This window comes from Crocuta crocuta, unplaced genomic scaffold (assembly GCF_008692635.1).
Source record: "Crocuta crocuta isolate KB4526 unplaced genomic scaffold, BGI_CrCroc_1.0 scaffold163, whole genome shotgun sequence".
Classification (NCBI taxonomy): Eukaryota; Metazoa; Chordata; class Mammalia; order Carnivora; family Hyaenidae; genus Crocuta; species Crocuta crocuta.
The window spans coordinates 3239150-3262109 of NW_027529533.1; the positions used below are offsets into that span (position 1 = coordinate 3239150).

General features: G+C 35.8%; 1 pseudogene; it reads right to left on the minus strand.

Annotated features, from left to right (window-relative positions):
* Window positions 1-17968: 17968 nt before the first annotated feature.
* Window positions 17969-18112, minus strand: LOC144229296 (U2 spliceosomal RNA; annotated as a pseudogene).
* Between the last annotated feature and the right edge of the window lie 4848 nt (window positions 18113-22960).

Below are 22960 nucleotides of genomic sequence, written 5' to 3' on the forward strand. Positions count from 1 at the left end.
TGTTTTCTAATCAATACCTTTCAAAAACCACACCCAAATTGTTTGGATGCTTTATATATGGAAAGGTAAGCCCACAACAATCAGAAAACCTATAGTGTCCTAAAACATCACCAGCTGAAGACTGATTTAGAGTAGACAATCTCACACAATATAAAGTCATTAAAAAATAATAATAAAAAGGTCTAAAAAGTCAAGATAAAGATGTTATTCCTTACTGGACTCATAATAAGGCCCCCTATTCCCAGGGACCAAGGTAACTATTTCAAACATTTTAGCACTGGTGAGTGGTGTAAGTATTTGACAGACTTTCTGCTCACTCAGCAAGTTGTATTCGCTGCTTAAATCTGGGCTAATTTGGGAAGAATATTGAGGTGCCAATGCTGTTGTTCCAGGTATGAGATGAAGTAAATGGGCTCTGACAAAGAGCCTCCTCACAGAAACAAAGATAAATGCACAATGTGCAAGCAACAGCTTCCCACTGGCTCTGCGTGCATTTGGGTGTATATGCTGTTTTTAATCTTTCTTCAGAGATCTGGTCAGTTGGAATACCAGGAGATTAGGAGCCATAAAGTACAAGTTTTTGAAACTTTGAAGGAAAAACACAGGTGTAAATAAAAATGAGAAATGTAAAAGAAGTAGAAAAAAAAAAAGTGGCCTTCTGAGGGACACACAAGTTATACCAGGTCCTGGCAGAGCAAATCGTTAGACAAAGCATCACTGGCGCACATATTCCCACTTAGATATTGATTTTCCTTTTTTAAAGTTATTAATGTTTATTCTTTGAAAGACAAAGAGAGCATGAGCAGGGGAGGGGCACAGAGAGGAGGACACAGAATCTGAAGCAGGCTCCAGATGCAGAGCTGTCAGCATGGAGCCTGACGTGGGCTAGAACTCATGAACCACGAGATCATGACCCGAGCTGAAGGTGGATGCTTAACTGACTGAGCCACCCAAGTGCCTTGTTGATTTTCCTTTTTAGAGAAATATATTCTGTCGTATAACTTGCAGAATTTTTGTCATTTCAATATGATTGTTATTTTTCTATTGTTACGAGTATGTTAAAAAATAAACAATTGGGAATTAAAAGTTTCAAGTAAAGACCAGAATTGTACACAGCAAAACAATAAGAACCAACCAACCAACCAAAACAAAAATGCAAAGGATCTAGGTTTTGAAAAGCTCAGAAAGATTAAAAAAGTAATCTGTTCATCTAATCTATTCCCAGTGCAGGAAAAACTGAAAATTAGATCTTGCAAGCATGTCAGTAAAATGTAGACATACTTAAAAGGTGTCCTTTTAGACAATCAAATTATGTGAGGGCGAATGCTGAGATGCAGTTTTCAAGCCATTATTCCAAGTTCTAAAAAAGCACTTCAATATAAAAGGATAGATGAATAAATGCAATGAAATATACACTACTGCTTTCCCCTCTAGAATTTTGCAATGAGAAATACACTTTTCAAAGACGTTATTACCAGGGTGCATGAGCAGTAAGCTGTAGCAGGCACACAGATGAGGAACCCACAAGGGCCCATGTATCCCTGACAAATAATGATAGTAGTAAGATTATTATAATTACAAGCAGTCCAAGGAGGTTTCCAGTATCCAAGAAGTAAGGGAATCACTGCCTCTTCCAGGGGCACTGCTACCCCATCAGTCTCCTCTGTGGGAATTCAGAAACAAAACAAAACAGAAAACTTTCCTTCCTCGGGGCAGGAGGAAGCCATTTCTGTGTCCCTCCTACAATCCGGCTCCTGATCATGAGGAAGTATTTCGATTGCTGACTTGAGGTAGATGTACACTAAGTTTTCATTTAACTGACAAATGTGTCGCATCTAATTCATAAGTTACTTGTAAGAGAAAAGCACTTAAGCTAGAAATGAGTTTTACTTAAGGTCTACTGCTAATGCTATTTGAGAAAATAGCAAATTTATTTCTAAGGTAAATGGAGAAGCCAAAACCTGTTTATTATTGTTTTTTTAATTGACATTGAAAAGTGAAATATAATGTTTAGTTAATTAATAGGGTCAGCATATACTTCTGTGGTCAAACAATAATTATTTTTACTTGTTGTTCTAGTATATTCGATGAGCAACTTAAAAACTAACTGTGCCTGTGAGAATTTCATTTAAAAAAGTAAAAAAAAAATGACAAGAACACATCATCTTAAACATGTTTCTAGCTACCTCTAGTAAGTTACTTTCTCCACACATGAAGGCATTATTTAGATATTTACTTAGTCATTAAGTGAAAGTAGAGAAAATAGAAATTCTATTTGCCAGTTCATTTAAAACCCAGTCAAGGCAGAGAATCCTAAAGTAATAGGTACACAAAGGTAAATAATGTAAGCTTTTCTCTTAACCTAAAATCTAATATGTATTTATCATATGTAACAATTATAGAATATATACTATATATAATATAAAATAGAATAAAATAATTTTAATTTTGTTTTTTCTTAATTTATTTTTGAGAGAGAAAGAATGCAAGAGAGCATGCAAGCAAGCTGGAGAGAAGCAGAGAGAGAGAGGGAGAGAGAACTCCCAAACAGGCTTGTGCTGTCCGCACAGAACCCAATGTGGTACTTGAACCCAGGAACTATGAGATCATGACCTGAGCTGAAGTTGGATGCTCAACTGACTGAGCCACCCAGGCACCTCTTAAAAAAATTTTTTAATGTTTATTTTTGAGAGAGAGAGAGGGAGAGACAGAGAGAGAAAGAGAGAGAGTGAGTGTGAGTTGGGAAGGTGCAGAGAGAGAGGGAAACACAGAATTGGAAGCAGACTCCACGCTTTGAGCTGTCAGCACAGAGGCCAAAGCAGGGTTTGAACCCATGAACTGTGAGATCATGACCTGAGCTGAAGTCTGTCACTCAACTAATGGGACCACTCAGGCACCCCAAGACGAACTGTACTTTGCTAAGTATAAGAAATATATTTGCTCTGCTATGGGCAGAACCCATTTAGAGTTTAGTCAATATTTACAATCACTTTTAATAAATCTTAGTCACCCATTAGTATAATTATCTGCTATGGACTGAATGTTATTGTCTCCCCAGATTCATATATTGAACTCCTAACCTCTAATGTAATTGTATTAGGGGGCAGGGCCTTTGGGAGGGAATTAGGTCATGAGGTAGAACCTCCATGAATGGTAGTAGTGTCCTTACAAGGGGCTGATGTGACTAATGCTAGCGCATACTCTCTCTCGCTTTTTGATGAGAAGGTGAAACGATACCATGGCTGTCTGTGAACCAGTAAGAGTGTACTCACCCAAGGTCAGATCTGCCAGAGCCTTGATCCTGGACTTCCCAGTCTACAGCACTGTGAGAAATAAATTTCTGTTGTTCAAGTCACCCAGTCTGTGGTTGTTACAACAGTCTCAACTAAGACAATTTTTTAGATGCCTAAATTTTTTTTCCCCAAAACACCCAACTAGACTTTATAAACTTTTTACAAACATATTTCAAGTATGATGCATACTTAAATTTCATCACTGAATTAAAAATATAATCAGCATAATCTATTTAAGAAACACACAGATGAGTCTTTTTAAGTATCATTCAGGTAGTAGAGTAAAAGTGGCTACAGGGATGCAAAACAAATGTACAGTAGTCAAAATGACAATGATGAGAAGTGGCATATTCCAGCTACTTCGCTCCAAAGGCAGTTTCTTACACATAATACACCAAGTTTATTTAGGGAGAATAATTTGCATCCAAAACACTTCCCCCTTCCTTGTTTAAATTATTTCAAGATCAAAGTTTCTTTGTTGCACAAGAATATAGACCAGCATTCATGGAAAACATAAAAATGTGGCTATCTTCCCATGTATGCTAAGTAAAACAGGTACAAGTCATACAAAGAATAGAGTTCTTGTTGTCTTTTTATTGTTTTTGTTACTCTGTTTTGTTCTCCTCTCTTGATAGTTATCAGATATGTTACTGGAAATATTCCCGGCATGTGAATTCAGTTTGAAAACCATCTTGGCTCTAACCCTATTTGTTTATCTGTTTTATATCACTAAAAATGTATATCTTTCTTACTTGACTTTGTAAAGTTGTAAAATTGTTGTCGAACAACTTTTGAGCAAAGATCCCATGATTTAGGATAGAATGTTTGTTTTTTTTTTGGTTATAACTTTTTTTAAGGAAGTTGACAGGAAAGAAAAGATGGTTAAATACAGTGTAAATGTAAAGCATCAGACATACACATTGAAATCAACAGTAAAATACGGAGTTTGTTGGCACTTGGAATTTCTCTCTGCGATGAAGGACTTTTATCCAAATGCCAATATTGTAAATTCACCTCAATCTCATAATTATATGCTTAGAATACTACATTATGTATTTTGGTGAAGGAGTACTTTGAATCTAATTGCACTCTAAAATTTTATAATTTATTCTATATGTAGGCCTGTCAATTGCATCTATGTATAGATAATCATAGCCATAAATTGACTCTTCTGTGCTTTTCACGTTTGACAGAGATTTTAATGATAAGCAAAATCCAAGTATATAATTACTTGCTCTGTTCATGCCCCATTAAATGAATAGGGTTCTAAATTTTACATTGGGTAATAGTAGTGAGAAGGTAGATTCTTCCCACCCAAACTTCCTATGTTAAAAAGAAAAAAAAAAAAGATTAAAGAAGAGAATAACTAAGGCACTTGGTATTTAACTCTCTGTATGAACAGAGCCTACTAAAAATATTTTTTTCTGGGGTATTCTAGATAAATAATTTTTTCTTGTAAAAAATAAAAGTGTGTTTCATTACTTTTTAAATTCTAAATATAGTATTTTTCCTCTTGATTCCTAAAGTTTTCTTTCTTTTTTTGGTGGGGCGGTGTAATATTTTAGGAAAATCTAATGGCTTTCTCAATCTTCTAAGAGGCCCTTTTTCCAGTGAGGTCTGGAAAAGAAAATGAAAAGCAGAAATACTTATTTTGAAAGTCTAATATATGGTTACTATAACAAACAGTAACTATTAAAGAAACAGATGAATTGCAATGACTTTTTTCACACTTAGAAAAATAGATTTTAGGGGCACCTGGGTGGCTCAGTTGGTTAAGCATCCAACTTTGGCTCAGGTCATGATCTCATGGCACATGAGTTCCAGCTCTGCTTTGATTTCTGTGCTGATGACTCAAGCCTGGAGCCTGCTTAAGATTCTGTGTCTCCCCCTCTCTCTCTACCCCTTCGCCACTTGCACTCTGCCTCTCTCTCAAAAAGAAATAAACATTAAAAATTAAAAAAGAAATATATTTTAAAAATCATGTTTACCTCATTCTATAAACTCATTTTATAAGTAAGAAATCTCTCAAAATCCCATTTAGCTCTGATGGAAATAGAGTGAGCAGGGGAACAATCTTTGCCTGTTTTCATTCATATCTGGCAAATGTTTTACTTTGTAGATCATTAAAATCCACTTTATGAGTTAGAATAAACACAACAGTTTTAAGAAGAACACTTTTAAATATGTGCTAATGAAAATTATTGTATCTTTAATAGTTTCAAAAGTTTATGACTTCAAAATTATTTTTAAAAGGTATATATGTATATCCATCTAATTTAGATTACAATGTACAATTGTGTTGATGTGAATCAAGACACAGATACTGAAGATATAGATATAGGGAAAGTTTGTAATTAATATCTGTTACTTGTGAGGTATTCATTTAGAGATTTATTTTCCCATGATACAAAAGTATAGTTTTAAGGTATACTCGGTCATCATGAAGTATCTCAGAAATAATATAAGCACATTTAATTTTTTTTAATGTTTTATTTATTTCTGAGAGAAAGAGGGAGATACAGAATCTGAAGCAGGCTCCAGGCTCTGAGCTAGCTGTCAGCACAGAGCCCAAAGTGGGGCTCAAACCCACAAACCGTGAGATCATGACCTGAGCCGAAGTCGAACACTTAACTGACTGAGCCACCTAGGCACCCCTAAGCACATTTAAAGAAAATTAACCAAGTATTTTGTGTTTATGTTCCAACTAAATTTCCAGTGATAGCCACTTCTAATTATTTATCATCAGTAAGTACTTGAGTCCAAATAAAGCCAACTTTCCTAAATATAGTAATTTTAATTCTTTTTCACACCTCCAAATTTGGTAAAATGAAATTCAAAACCAAAAGAATGAGGTAGATGTGATATGTACATGATATATATGATATATATGAATGACATATATGTATGATATATAATGTGCATATGACACATGACATATATGATATATATCAATATGTCATATGTGTGATATGTATCATACACATATGACATATATATGGCATATGTAGGATATATGTATGATATTTATCAGATTGCCAACCCCTTTCCTGCTGCAGTGAGAGGATTCGTGGATGACCTCATCCAGCCTTCCTCCACAGGAGCCCACATCTGCTCTGACCAAGATGTCTTAGCCAGCAAGAAAGTACAGCGCCCTTGGAGGAAACATCCAAATATCCCATTGTAAATGAATCAAAGGAAAGTAAACCAAGAGCCAATTACCGCCTGGCTATTTCCACCCATCCCTGCCTTGCGCAGTCGTGAAACCTGGAAATCTAAATACCAGTAGTAATAATATGAAATGGCTGTTTATTAAATTCTAGGAAGATTTCATTTGTGCCTTACTATAAAATGTTTTATTAAAATTTTGTTTTATCATATATATATCAAACTTAATCCTAACGTGAATTATTTTGAAATACCTGTTTCAATAGGATGTAGAGGAGCACATCACAACATCTGTGACACATTGTGATCATTCATTTGAAGTTAACTCGACTGAGCCATGGTGCCCAGATTTGTGCTCATACATTAATCTGGATGTTTCTGTGAGGGTGTTTTTGGATGAGATTAACATTTAAATAAGCGGTCTTTGGATGAGGCCCACCCACATTATGAAGAATGACCTGCTTTATTCAATCATATGAGGTCCTTACTAGAACAGAAAACTGAACTTCTCTGAAATAAGAGGAAACTCTGATAGCAGATGGTCTTCAGACAAACTGTAACCTAGGCTTCCCTGGCTTTTCAGCCTGAAGGCCTTTGCACTTGAACTACAGCATTAGCTCTTCCCTGAGTCTCCAACCTCCTGGAGATTTTGGACTTGCCAGCCTCCTTGATCACTGAGCCAATTTTTAAAAATCAATGTCTCTCTCCCTCCTTCCCAGTTTTTCTCCCTCTGTCCTCAGGGTTAGGGTTAGGGTTGGCTCTTGCAAAGATTTCTTGGATTTGACATGAAAAGCCAAGGCAACAAATGGAAAAATAAACAAGTGGGGTTACATCAATCTGAAAAGCTTCTTTTTAGCAGAAGAAACCATCAACAATATGAAAAAGTAAACTACCAAAAGGGCCAAACTATTTGCAAACCACATATGTGATAAGGGGTTAATATACAAAATACATAAAGAACTTCTACAACTCAAAAGAAAAAAAAAAAACAATTAAAAAATTGGCAGAGGATGTGAGTAAGTATTTTTCCAAAGAAGACATAAAAGCAACCAACAGCTACATGAAAGGTGTTCAGTGTCACTAACTGTCAGGGATGAAAATTGATATAGCCACTTAGAAACCAGTATGGAGATACTGGAGATATATTCATGAATATATACGTATGCTGGGAGCTGCACCGGCCTCGCTGGATGACAGTCACAGCAAGGAAATGGCAGCATTTGCACAGCTCCCACCATGAGAAACGAAAACTGGTATCTCCGTCTGCTACTACTGGCTCATGTTGGAAATGAGCCTGCTGGTATTGACCAGGCCTCACACTATTCCAAATCAGACGATATTCCCCACACAGATTCCTCATAAGGAAAAGCATATTCTGCCTTTTCAAAAGAGATTTTAGATGAAAGCACTGTGGATGGTTGTCAAAAGGCTCTTCCTATGGGCCTTGCAGATCCAAGACTTAGATAGTAAAGGGGGGTTAAGAACACAAGAGTTACAACTGAGTCTGGCCCCGAGTCAAAGAGCCTAATTTAGAGTTAAGGAACAGATAATGGCAGAACTTATGTTAATATTTATACCTTTTCTAACTGGTGATGTATGGCAGTCCCTTCCCTAAGGCTTACTTTCCACAAACACCCTCCCTTACACTGGCTGGGATGAGGATAGATAAGAGTAGCTTAAACATAACCCAAAAACAAAGGCCAACACATTTAGGGCCTCCATGGTGTTTAAACATTCAGCATCAAGTCAAAAAGTTTTCCACAAACAACTTATTAACCAGCTCAAAAATATTCGTCCTCTTGTGAGCCAGACAAAATGACTCCTAGCCTATCTACATACAACTTAACCTATGTCCTAATCCTAGCGTTATTAACTTAGAACAAATATGTATGTCATCCTGGTTTTCACTAAGAACATCCTGTTATATCCTTAGTTGTAAGTACTCAACCTCACTATGATTGGAATACTTCTGCAAGAATACTTCTGTAAAACCTGCTTCTGTACACTTTCCAAAGCATCTTATCACAAAGAGTTATCCACTGTAAAAATTCCTTTTTCTGATGTTATCATTTGACCTACAAGTAAAGACACCAAAATCGACAGGAGAGAGATGCCTGTCTGGTGATCAGAAAGAATCTTGGGGCTCTCTCACTGACACTGTCCATCCTTCAGGGATCCCTGGACCTGCTGGAGCCGGCCTCTGGCGTACATACACAACACACACACCATATAAATTAGCAATTCTACTTCTGGGTGTTCATCTGAAAATAAATTACTATCTTGGAAAGACCTCCGCACCTCCATGTTCACTGAGCATTATTTACAAGAGCCAAGAAATGGAAATAGCCTGTGTTCATCAACAGATCAATGAATAAAGAAAATGTAGTGTGGTGTATGTATACAATAGAAGATTATTCTGCCATTTGCCATAACATGGATAGACTTGAGCACATTATGCTAAATAAAATAATCCAGACAGAGTAAGACAGATACTGTATGTTCTTACATATATATGGAGTCTAAAAACAAAAAACAAAACAAAACTCATAGATAGAGAAAACAGATTGATGGTTACCAGAGGTGGGGTTGGGTGAAATTGGTGAAGGTAGTCAAAAGGTATAAAGTTTCAGTTACACTATAAATTAGTCTTGAGGGTATAAGGTAAGCATAATAACTGTACTTAACAAGGTGGTGTTGAATATTTGAATGTTACTAGAAGAGTAGATCTTAAAAGTTCTCATTACAAGAGGGAAAAAACCAGCTTGTAACTATGTGTGGTGATGAATTTTATACACTTAAAACTATAATAATGTTATATATCAATTATATCCAAATAAAAAACCATCGTGATAAAAAAAAGCTGCATATGGAAGACATTGCTGTGAAACAAAGGCTTCAGGCTTTGGAACCAGGTAGAATTGAGTTTGAAGTCAGTTTTTGCTGAATTTTGAGAAATTCACTGAGCCTTAGTTCTTCATCTGTTAACATAGTGGTTCTAACACTTCCTGTAATGGACATTTCTGTCTGCCCAGATTCTTTTAAACACCGTTTCTAGCTGTGGGACTTTATATTATATGGGTCACCTTTCTAGAGAGACAGAAATCTCACTCACCCAGCTTTTCCTGCAGGTGAATGTGGGCATGTGACCTGGGCTTTTTCAGCAAGATATATTTGTGTGCAACTTTGATCTTAAAAAGAATGACTTAAGGAAAGAGGTTCCCTGAAGAATAACTGTGGTGAGGTTGGCAAGAAAAGTTTTGTTTCCAGAGGCAGAACTGGCAGAGTGAATGCTATGCCTGTACCCTCTAGACTCACCTGGGGGTATAATTTGAATTACATCTAAAAATTAAATCCTTGGTCTCCTCAGAGATTCTGTGGGATTTAATGAATCCTTCTTAAACTCACTAGAATGGATTTACTTGCTTATGATGGAGACCTTTACTTTACAGCTATACTATGAATTGGAAAATGTACAAAGTGTTGGAGAGAATACTCATTACATATAGTAGGGTTACAACATTGCGGTATGCTCTGCTCACTTCAACTTTCTACAACTGAAAATTTTCTCCAAAAAGTTTTATTCAAGTTTTTGGAAACTCTTTGTAGGGTATATGGAAGAATTAGCATAGTGTCAGTAATAAAGAATGATATTATAATGTGTACCAATGGATTAAATATACAGGGAGATTTCTTGTAAAATTGGACAACCAATGTGTCTACAAATTATAAAAGCTTTTAGAAATTATTCAGAGACTGCATATTTTATTCATATTTGTTCTTGTCAAAGACTGTATTTTATACTTTGCCTAGGGAATTCTACAAGGCACTTCCTCACTACAGAATGAGTGTACCACATCACAAAGAGATCTGGATCCAATATTGAGATACTTTTGTTTACCACATAAGTTTAAGCAGAAGGAAAAATAGAACTAACAAAAGAAGAAGTGTTTTCAAACTCAAATCAAGAAGAAAGAGGTTCGTGGAAGGCAGGGAATTATTTTAAACAATGCTGTCTATCTTAGATATAAGGGAGGATGATTAAAGACAGAGGCAAATAAGATGGATGGATAAAATGATGTATGAAAAAATACCCCACAACCCTTTTCCCACATGATTAACTCAGTTCAGCTAAGGAAATTGAATGAAAAAAATTGTTCATTGGAGTACTTACTGAAATCTTGTTACTTGTCACCTACTTTAACATTAGAGTACAACTGTGAACAAAGCACCTTTCCACGTGACCCATAGAGAAAAATAAACTGTCCTTGCTGTATGTTCAGGAGAGTGGATATATACTCAGATGAAGGGAAGTGAAACAAAATACTGAGGGTATGGGTTGGGGGGGACAGTATTTCCTTATATGCCTCCTGGTTGTGTTTTGATTTCCTGCAGTACCACAAAGACTGCTCCTGAGTAGACAGTGCTTTGAAATAAAGGTTAAAAAGCCAAATGGCAACTAACTCTCCTCATCTTGTACTAAATCAATCAAAATGTAATAGCCATCACATTTTATACTAATAATATCCTCCATATACCATCTAATGTTGGAGAAAAAGATAATCAGAGAAAAACAGTGATTTCCACAAAACTAGTGTTTCCTTCAAACTGAGTCTCACTCATCTGCACCTTTTAAAGAATCAATGTCATTTGAAAGGGAAAAAGAATGGCGTTTATACAATCCACCCAATATTTTCAATACCTATGGGACAAGTCTCCTTATCTTGGTGGTATAGAGATATTTTGTGCTTTAGAACTGTGCCTGTTTCTCAACATGAATATGACATAACTTTTAGTTTCAGCAGTCTATCATGCGTGTATCATTTTAATTGAAAATCTTTCAGGATATTTGCTAAGAAACCACATTTCTATATTACATATGCACACACTTGAATCAGCATCAACATCGCTAGATTCTTGAAAAGTAACTTGATTGAAAATCACTCTATAGACAATTTGCAGGCCAAAAGAAGACAAGAAAATGAGAATATACAAAATTTAAGTGTCACTGAGTACATATTTTACAAAATACTAAAAAATGAAATATCAAAGATAACATCTGCTTACAAAAGTAATGGAATATACAGACATGAAAAATCCTGCTTTGGGAGGTTAACTCTAATAAGCACAAATTAAGAGGCAGGCTCCCTAACCCACAATAAGTCCCAGAGTGACGATTCACTCTCTTCCATCGCTCTGAAGAACTGATTTTCTTTTCCAACAACCCTCCGCAAAGATGTAGAGTTATGCCATATGATGCTTCCTCCCTAGGACAGAGTGATTGGTCTAAAAATTGATCATGACCCATTAGGCCAATAATATACATCACATTCTTGGCCTCAATAACTGGTCCAGGACCCATTTTATCAATCTTTTCTAATGTCAAGCAATCACTGTTAAAAGTACTGCTTTCCAGCCCTTTCTCCTAGTAATTTAGATCCAGTGAGTCTGGGTAGGGCTTGGAAATGGGTATTTTAGCAAGACTTCTGATGAGGAAATTTAAAAATGTCTCCCTCTAAAATGGTGCTTCCAAAACTCTGCCCTGGGGAAATTTAAAACTCCAAATGTCCAAGCCCTTCTTCCATAGACTAGATCACAGACTCTGGCAGGAGGAAACAGGCATCAGTGTTCTTAAAAAATTCTAAATATAAGCAGCATCAGCTCCATTTGAGAGCTCATTAGAAATGTAGAACTTCAAACTCTACTCCATATTTACCTAATCTTTGTAATCAGAATTTGCATTTCATCAAAATTCCCAGGTGATTTTATGCACATAAAATTTTAGAAGCATGGCTGGGGTGGAATTCTGGTGAAAATCAGGCAAAGGATTTTCTAAATTGAGCTGGGAAAGAACTTCTTCATTGGTGGGGAAGGTAGAAAGACAGTAGGCCAGCAACAGTCATTTCTACCCTTCTCATAATTTGATCATGTGAAATGTTGACTTAAATATCTTGGTTTTACAAACTAAAAAGCCTAACGCTAACTCAGGAAGCTTCTAAAACCACTTCTATTCAATTCAGAAACATTCAGGTTCCATAGAAAACTGATGAGGCTCCTATTACCAAATGTGTTATTTTCTTTTTAAAATTCCTTGTTTGAAATTTCATTCACTTACTTGTGCTTGCATTCTTTAAGTTCCCCTCTTTGCAAAATGCTCATGCAAATGTGTGGCCATTTTGTATATTATCAAGGTGCTAAAAATATTTTTTCTTGAACCTGCCATAATACATATTCATCGAGAAATTACTTCTCTTTCCATGACCTCCATATACCAGCTGAAGGCAGGTGAGAATAATTATTAGAGTGAGGTGCTTGGGTGGCTCAGTCAGTTGAGAGTCTGACTTTTAATTTCAGCTCAGGTCATGATCCCAAGGTCGTGAGTTTGAGCCCTGCATTGGGCTCTATACTGACAGTGTGGAGCCTGCTTGGGATTCTCTTTTTTTTCTCTCTGCCCCGCCCCTGCTCATTCTCTCTCTCTCTCTCTCAAAATAAATAAATTTTAAAAAATTATTAGAGCATTCTTTTTTCTGTGGCATAAGTGGAGTTGTGAATATATTGGTGATTTAACATTGGTAAATAATATTCAAATGATTTAATTCAAAGAGAAAAGTTATTTGGAAGGCAGAGGTGGTGCAACTTTTGGGGGTTGCCTTCTGTGAGCCAAGTATATGCTACGACCTAGAAGAAGCTATGACAACATCAGCAAGCCCTCTGGCTTCTGGGTCAGTCACCAAAATTTTGCCTACAGACTGGACTAAAGATGATAAAACATCTATCAGAGTGAAGGAGGGCAAGAAAAATCTCTTGAAATCTGATTGAGAAATGGAATAATGAAGCAGTGTAGCTTCTACCTGTATTCCTTTTTCTAAGTATATGGATAGCCTCTCAGTTCTTGAGGCAGCAATATAAGCACAGACTACCGGCTTGTCCCAACAATCTTCAGAAACCCTCAGACAACATTTTTTTTTCAGTAGATCTCCTACCCCACCCCTCACACTTATCAATGAGAACTCATTAGAGTCACCATAACAATTTGAGGAAATATTTTCTTCTCCCCAAAAGAACTTACTGTCTTGATCATCCAAATATATTTTATATTTTTTGTCTAAAGGACCCAAAATTTCTGTGAAATAGGATAGGTCACGTCAGGTCATTATATAAGGTCCTTTGAGGCAGTTTTCTACAGAGACACAGAGAAAGGATTTTGGTTTTGTTCTTTTCTTTGGAGACAGAAAAAAAAAAAATGAAGGTGTTAGCCATCACACAAGTGGTCCTGCTTATATACGAATCCCCAAGAGCCAATGCTCAAGCCTGGCAAACAATCATATCTCATTGTAACTTGTTTTAATATATTTCTTCTTTATCTTGTAGATTATTGCTTATCTCAAAATAATAAAAATATGAAAGTTGCTTGCTTTAAATTAGTATAATACCCATCATAACAAATTCTAATCTCCAATTCCACAATCTTTTATACAAATTGACCCTTCAAAATAATTATAGATATGCCCTTAATGTTAATCATCACTTTTAATTTAAAATTTCAGGAATTCTACCCTTCAGTGAAAATTTATCAACATTTTATCATATTTTGAAAATGTATGGGAAGTAACATCAGCAAGATTGTGGGGTAGGAAGAATTCCCTGCAAAATACATTTATTCAACAATTAATGGGCAAATTTCCTTTCTGAGCCACTAGCAAATTGAAAGGCTCTTATTTCCTGGGAGTATGCAAAACTACACTCATTGAAGCTAGTAGGAAGATTTGGAACACCTTACTACCAGAGATCCTTTCCTGGCACGACGATGCATAATCAGGAAGAGACTCCCTAACTTCCAGCTTCATCAAGGGAGGGAGAGATTGGTTCACATATCTAGTGTCCCAACATTTCTGAGGAGGTTTTTAAGAGCTTTGTCTCCTGAGTCTCCATTTTTTGGAGCTCTTACAGTTCTGGCAAAGCCTACAGGTCCAGGGATAGGAGAAGCATCAGTTTGGGATGGTAGATTCCATTGATCTTGTTCCTTGGCTCTGCACACAGTGAATGGACAAAAGTTGCCTCCTTTCCCTTGGAAGAGAAAGAGTTGGTAGAGGCCTCTAGAATCTCCCATTGGCTGATTGCTAAGGATATTCTCCTTTATGAGACAAGTCCATGAAGACACTGGGTGGCTGAATAGATTACAAAAAAAAAAAAAAAAAGAAAAAAGAAGAAAGAAAGAAAAAAAGACCCATTCACAGGAACTCTAGACTTATAAAAAACAGACAGGCTGAAAATGAAGAGATGGAAAAAAAATACTCCATACAATGATAAGCAAAAGAGAACAGCAGCAGCTATACTTATATCAGACAAAATAGACTTTAGATCAAAACTGTTACCAAAGACAAAAAGGACATTATATAATGATGAAAGAGTCTATTTATCAGGAAGATATAACAATTATAAACCTATATGCACCTAATATCAGGGCACCTAAATATGTAAGGCAAACACTAACACCAATGAGGGAAGAAATAGATAGCAGTAAAATAATAAAAGACTTTAATACTTCCTTCATTAATGGAAAGAAAATCCAGAGAGATTATTAATAAGGAAACAGGGTTTAAATAATACTTTAGACCAAATAGACCTGACAGACAAATACAGAAAAGTTCACCCAATAACAGCGGATTATGTTCTACTCAAGCACACATAGCTCTTTTACAGGATAGATCACAAGTTAGGTTAAAAAATAAAACAAGTTTAAAATGTTTAAGAAAGTTGAAATGATACCATGTATTTTTTCTGACTACATGGAATTAAACTAGATATCAAGGAAGAAATGAAAGTGAAAAATAGATAAATGTGGAAATTAAATAATTATAATATTTATATATTTTAAATAATATAAAAATTAAAAAATTAAAATTTTCTCTTTGACTTNACCAAAAAAAAAAAAATGGCGAAGTACCTAGACACACATGAAAACAAAAAAACCAAAATTAATAGTATACAGTAAAAGCAGTACTAAGGATACATTTCATAGTGATAAACACCTACGCTAAAGAAGAAGATCTCAAGTTAACAATATTATACCTCCAGAAACTGGAAAAACAAACTAAACTCAAGATTAGCAGAAGGAAGGAAATAAGAATTAGTGCAAAAATAAATAAAAATAACCTCCAGAAAGGAAAAAAAATGGACTAATAGTTGTTTTTTTCTTCAAAAGATAAACAAAATTGACCAACCCTTAGAAAGAGTAAGTAAAAACAGAACTAAAATAAATCAAAAGTGATATTACAGACATCATAAATGATGCTACAGAAATAAAAGAATCATAAGAGACTGCTATGAATAATTATATGCCAAAAAATTGAATAACCTAAGTGAAATGGGTAAATTTCTAGAAACAAAACCTAACAAGTCTCAGTTGTGAAGAAATGGAGTCTGAACAGAAGCACAACTAGTATGGAGATTAAATAAGTAATGAAAAACCACCCAACAAAAAAATTATCCACCACCAGATGTCTTCACTGGTGAGTTTTATCAAACATCTAAAAAATTAATGTCAATCCTTCTCAAACTTTTCCAAATATTCCAAAAAGGAGATACACTCAAACTCATTTTATAAGGCAAGCATAACATAGTATTGGAAGTCCTAGTGAGAGCAATCAACAAGACAGAGAGATTTAAAAAAAAAATTCAGAATTGGAAAGAAGTACAATTTTCTGTATTTGCAAATGACATGATTTTATAAATAGAAAATTCTAAAAACTTCACAAAAAACATTGTTAGATCTAATCAACAAATTCAGTAAAGTTGCATAATACAAAATTAACATACAAAATCAGTAGTGTTTTGATACACCAACAACAAATTATCTGTAAAAGAAAAAAAAAATCTCATTTACAATAGCATAAAAACAACAAAATACCTCAAAATCAACTTAACCAAAAAAGTGAAAGATGTTTACTTGGAAAACTGTGAGACACCAACGAAAGAAATCAATTGGTGTCCATGTTCATTAATTGGACAAATTATTATTGTTAAAATGCGAATACTACCAAAGCCATCTATAGATTCAATGCAATCCCTATCAAGATTCCAAATGATTTTATAGAAGTAGAAAAAAACAAATCCTAAAATCTATATTAAGCCACAAAACACCTTGAATAGTCAAAATAGTCCTGAGGGAGAACAGAGCAAGAGTCATTACACTTCTTGATTTTTAAGCTCTACTATAAAGCTGTTGTAATGAAAACAGTATGGTTCTAGTCTAACAACAAAGAGATCAATGAAACAGAACTGAGAGCCCAGAAATAAATCCAAGCATACATATTGACTAATATTTGAGGAGGGAGTCAGGAATACTCAATGGAGAAAGGACAGTCTTTTTTTACTAAATGGTGCTGGGAAAATTGGATATTTGCATGTAAAAGAATGAAACCAGGCTGCCATCTTACACCACTCACAAAAAGTAACTCAAAATGCACTAATGACTTAAATGTAAAACTTGAAACCATGAATACTCCTAGAAGAAAACATAGAAAAAATGTTGGTTGACATGAATATTGGCAACTGACTTTTTGGGTAAAAAAAAGTTTCTAAAGCACAAGAAACAGAAAAAATAAACAAGCGGGACTATATCAAACAGAAATGCTTTTGCACAGCAAAATAAATAATCAACAAAGTAAAAAAGACAACCTATGAATAAAAAACAGACAACTTATGGATAAAAAAGTAAACCTTTGATTATCTCAAAGGTTGCAGAAAAAGCATTTGATAAAGTGCAACATGCAGCCTTAATAAAATCTCAACAAAATAGGTTTAGAGGCAATATACCTCCACATAATAAAGGTTATCTCTGAAAAACTCACATAACATGATCTTCAATGGGAAAAGACTTAAAAGTTTTCCTTCAAGATCAGGAACAAGACAAGAATGTCCACTTCTACTACTCTCATTCAAAATATTGCTGGTAATCCTAGCTGCAGCAATCAAACAAGAAAAGGAAATAAAAGGCTTTCAAATTAGTAAGAAGTAAAACCTTAACTGTTTGCAGATGACATGATACTATATATGGAAAATCCTTAAGATTCCACAAAAAAAAAAAGAAAAAAAACCTATGAGAATTGATAACTGAATTCAGTGAAGTCAGAATACAGAATACAAAATTAACAGATAGAAATCTGTTGCATTTCTACACACTAATAAATGATCCAGTAATTCCGCTACTGGGTTTTTACCCAAAGAAATGAAAAACACTATTATTTTTATCCGAGAAAGAGAGAGAGCAAGCAGTGGGTATGAGGAGCAGAGGAGGGGAGAGAGAGAGAGAATCTTAGCAGGCTCCACTTTCAACATGGAGCCCTATGTGGGGCTCGATCCCATAATCCCAGGATCATGACCTGAACTGAAATCAAGGTTTTAACACTCAACTGAGTCACACAGGTGCTCCTGAAAAATACTATTTTGAAAAATATACGCACCCTGTTTATTGCAACATTATTTACAATAGCTAAGCCATGGAAGCAACCCAAGTGTCCATCCATAGAAGAATAAAGATGTGGTATATATATATATATATATATACATACAATGGAATATTACTCAGCCGTAAAAGAGAATAAGATTTTGCCATTTTACTACACTTGATCTTAGCCAAAAGGCCGAGAAGCGATAAGATTTTGCCATTTTAAACACCATGGGAAGACCTAGAGGGTATAATGCTAAGTGAAATAAGTCAGATAAAAAATGACAACTACTATATGATTTCACTTATATGTGGAAATTAAGAAACAAATGAATAAACAAAGGAAAAAAAGACAAAAAAACAAACTTAAATACAGAGAACTGGTAGTTGCCAAAAGTGGGTGGGGGGTTGGCAATGGATGAAATAAAGGGGATTAAGAGTACAGCTGGGGTGCCTGGGTGGCTCAGTTGGTTAAGCATCTGACTTCAGCTCAGATCATGATCTCATCATTGTGGGTTTGAGCCCCGTGTCATGCTCTGACAGGTCATAACCTGGAGCCCGCTTAGGATTCTGTGTCTCCTCTCTCTGCTCCTCCCCTGCTCATTCTCATTCTCTCTCTCTCTCTCAAAAAAATAAATATTAAAAGAGTATAGTCATAGTGATGAGTATTGAGTAATGTATGGAATTGTTGAATCATTATATTGTACAACAGAAATTAACACTTTAATTTAGTGAAGTTAGTTATACTTCAATTAAAAACAAAACCTGAAAGATACAAGAGATAACAATTGCTGGCAAGGTTGTAAAGAAAAAGAAAGCTTGTGCATGGTTGGGATTTTAAACTGGTACAGCCACTATGGAAAACACAATGATCTGCCATACAATCCAGCAGTTCTACTACTGGGAATATGTCCTCCCGACCCCCCAAATTCCAAACCACTAACTTGATATCTGCTCTATCCTGTTCATAGTAGTTTTATTTATAATAACCAAGACATGGAAACAACTTAAATGTCTACTGGTGGATGGATGGATAAAGAAGTTGTGGTACATATATACAGAAAGAAGGGAGGAAGTCCTGCCACTTAAGATGATATCAAGGGACAAAGTCATTATGCTAAGTGAAGTAAGACAGATAATGACAAATACTGTATGATCTCACTTATATGTTGAATCTAAAACCAAAAACAAACCCATAGAAAAAGAGATCAGATTTATGGTTGGCAGAGGAGGGGATTGGAGTAGAGGTATTGTAGGAAGTTGGTCAAAACTACAAATTTCCAGTTATAAGATAAATAAACACTAGGGATGTAATGTACAACATGATGACTACAGCTAACATTGCTATAGGATGTACAGGAAAGTTGTTAAGAGAGTAAGTCAATACAATTCAGGGAAAAAAACCTAAAAGACAACAAATGCTTAAAGATGTGGAGCAATTGAAAGTCTTGCACAACTTTGGTGGGAATGCAAAATGGTGTAGCCAGTAGGGAAAAAAGTATTTCATTTCCTTAATAAGTTAAAACTAGAACTACCATATGATCCAATAATCCCACTTCTGGGTGTTTACCCAGAAGAATTAAAGTCTGAATCCAGAAGAGATAGCTGAAATCCCATGTTCATTGCAGCACTGTTCACAATAGCCAATATGTGGAAACACCCTAATTGTCCATTGAAAGATGCATATGCATATGATGGAATACCATTCAGTCTTTAAAAAAAAATGGAAATTCTGAAAAATAAAATTAAATGGGTAAAACTTGAGAACATTATAAGCCAATCACGGAATTTTTTTCCCTTCATGCTGAGAATAGAGACATGAGATGCCCAGGTGGCTCAGTCTGTTGAGAGTCCAGCTCTTGATTTCAGCTCAGGTCATGATCTCACAGTTTGTGGGCTCGAGCCCTGCATTGGACTCTACCGACAGCATGGAACCTGCCTGGGATTCTCTCTCTCTCTCTCTCTCTCTCCCCCCCTCTCTCTGCCCCTTCTGTGCTCAAGTGCTCTTTTTCTCTCTCAAAATAACTAAATATACATTAAGAAAAAGAAACATAGGGAGTCCAAGCAACTATCTTAAGCCAGTGAATAAAAATCACATGTTAAATGTAGAGCACTGAAGGGGGTGGGGGATAGTTTCCTGAGGAGAGTAGACCTTGAGGTGTTATATGGTCCTAGAACAGAACCAGATATTCATGCCCTTTTTTGAAATTGTTAACTGGGGTTAATCCTATGTTAACAGTAACAACAAAATTATATGCCTTATAGTACTTTCCTTGTATTACAATTCTGGAATATGTATTGTCCCTTTAAACAACCTTAACTATGCTTTTTAGAATATGGGAGATGCATTCCTACATGTAAGTTAATTGTGATCGCACTTATTTCTACTACCTTATGAGCTTATTTGGGGCCAGGTGTATGTCATATTCTCTCTGTTGCAACATATTGCTAAGAACACAACCAACTGAACTGGAAAATCAGGAGCAATAGAATATAAGGAAAACAAAATCTCCTTGAAAGTAGAAAAATGGAGACTATAAGCCATGTAATTCAGTAGGCAAACGTTCCTCTCAGTGAGCAGCAACCAGATACAGCTTTCAAAGCAGGACCTTCTGGGGACACCTGGGTGGCTCGTTTAGGCAACTGACTTTGGCTCAGATCATGACTTTATGGTTCTTCAGTTCAAACCCCAAATCTGGCTCGCTGCTGTCAGCCTGTCAGCGCAGAGATCCCTTCAAATCCTCTGTCCCCATCTCTCTGACCCTCTCCCGCATGTACTCTCTCAAAAGTAAACAACTAAACATAAAAAAAAAAACCAAAGAAGGAGCTTTTGTCTCAAATGTCTCTCCTGTCTTGCCCAGACCCTAAAAACAGAGCTTTTCCTTTCACTAAAGTATTTTTATGAAATAAGCCATCCTAGCCCTTTTTATTTATATAAATGCAAGTTAGAATGAGATCATGGACAGTTGGCTATGCCAAGCATTTATTAACATCTACTGTTGTATACAGTAATTATTTCCAGTTTTCATGAAAGAAACTGTTACTGAAGAGGTGACTTAAGCCCAGTAGTACGCTGGTACATGTCTAATGACCAGCTTTCTAGAAACAAAAAAGTAAAACCCCATTCCCTCCACCCCGTCCCCCCAAAAAAAAGGAAGAAAAAGAGAGAGGAGGAAGAAGAGAAGCCATGACTGGTAGAGTTGGCCAGATTCTATGGTGTAAATGCTGTCTTCACGGATAATAATGCTAGAAACTATTTTAACACTGGTTCATAAAATCCCCCTGAATTTAACAATCTCCTCCCACCAGTAGTCAGAGGCTGCCATAGTGTACCTTTCTTTCTTCAAGGAGGATTGTGCTTAAAGCTTGTGACTCCTATAAATTTCTATGGTAAAAAAATTAATCTGCTTTTAAAGACCTTAATTTTAAACAGTATTTCTTAAAATAATTTACTGTGCTCATTCATATCTGCAAACAGTCCTCTCTTTAACTACTTGCTTGGCAATGTTTAGATAACTATGTGCTCTTTGCGTTGAAGAACACAGGTGCAAGTCCAGATTTGATCAGTTCATCCAGGTGATGTGAGAAGTAAAGTCAGAAGGGAATGGTAGATAAAATTAAATTTCCTTATAGCCTGCAGCCCATTAATAAATAGTTGAGGCAGTCAGATTATAACATTTCTCTAGGAACTCTTAAGTGTCTTAATGCTTTGCTGGAGGGAAAAACAACTTTAGCTTGACAATAGCTATGCTTCCAGTAACCTGTGAGGTCTCTGTTTTCCTTGTGGAAACTTCCCCTTGCCTTTACCTCCCCCAACTCCCAAGTATGTAACCAGTCACTCCTCACAATCCTAGGGCAGCTCTTTCTGCCCACAGGTCCCATCTCTAAGCTTTAATAAAACTACCTCTTTGTACCAAAGATGTCTCAAGAATTCTTTCTTGGCTGTGGGCTTCAGTCCCCGAACACTTCCCACATCACAGAGAATCCACACCAAAGTGAAGAAGCAAACCTCTGTATGTTGTATTCTCTCAGAGACCGTTATTATTTCAGACATGAGTGTTCCTGAACCAGCTAAACTTCAAGTTAAGCAGTAAGAGTTTCCATTTATTTAAATCACAGGTGTTCTAGAGACATTTAATAAGTCTTTGCAGACTGCATATAATTAATAGTACTCCTGTTCCTAAGTCATTTTTACATTGAAACCAACCTGAGATATGTGTTCATTTCATACACAGGCTGTGGCTCTCATGCTGTAGGAAACACATGTCAATCAGAGTTCTGGGTCAAACCCTGACAACTTCTTTATATTTTACTTTTTTAATGTTTATTTATTTTTGAAAGAGAAAGAGAAAGAGTGTGGTGGTGGGCATGGTGGAGGGGAGAGAAGGAGACACAGAATACGAAGCAGGTTCCAGGCTCTGAGCTGTCAGCACAGAGCCCCATGCGGGACTCGAACCCATGAACCGTGAGATCATGACCTGAGCAGAAGTTGGGCGCTTAACCATCTGAATCACCCAGGTGCCCTGAAGCTCTGTTTTCATACCTTAATGCAAGTGATCCAGAAACTAGTTTCCAAGGAAACTAGTAAAGAAAAACAATCACCCCCAAATAGTGTTAAGTGTAGCAACAACCCAACACAATGAGTCTTTGTTGCTTTTAATGTTTGTCTGAAGGGCATCTATAAATATACTCTATATACACTCTAAATACAATTTATGCTATAAATAATCACAGCAAAGTAATTACACTAGATAAGAACACAGTACCTTACAGTTTGCAAGGCACTAGCACAAATATTTTCTTATTTTGTTTGTCACAATAATCCTCTAAGATGGATAGGGAAGAAGGGACCTCCCCAAGTAGAGAATATATCATATACTTATGTTGCAATTTACATGAATGTTTTAAAGTGATAGGTTTCTTGAAGAAAAATCCTGGAAGTGATGGACTTTAAGCCATTTTTAAGAATGGAATGACAGTGAACAAAAAGTTATATTCAAAATTGATTTATCTTTTTATTCTATGCAGAAAACTAGCCATGAAGGGCCTACCCATC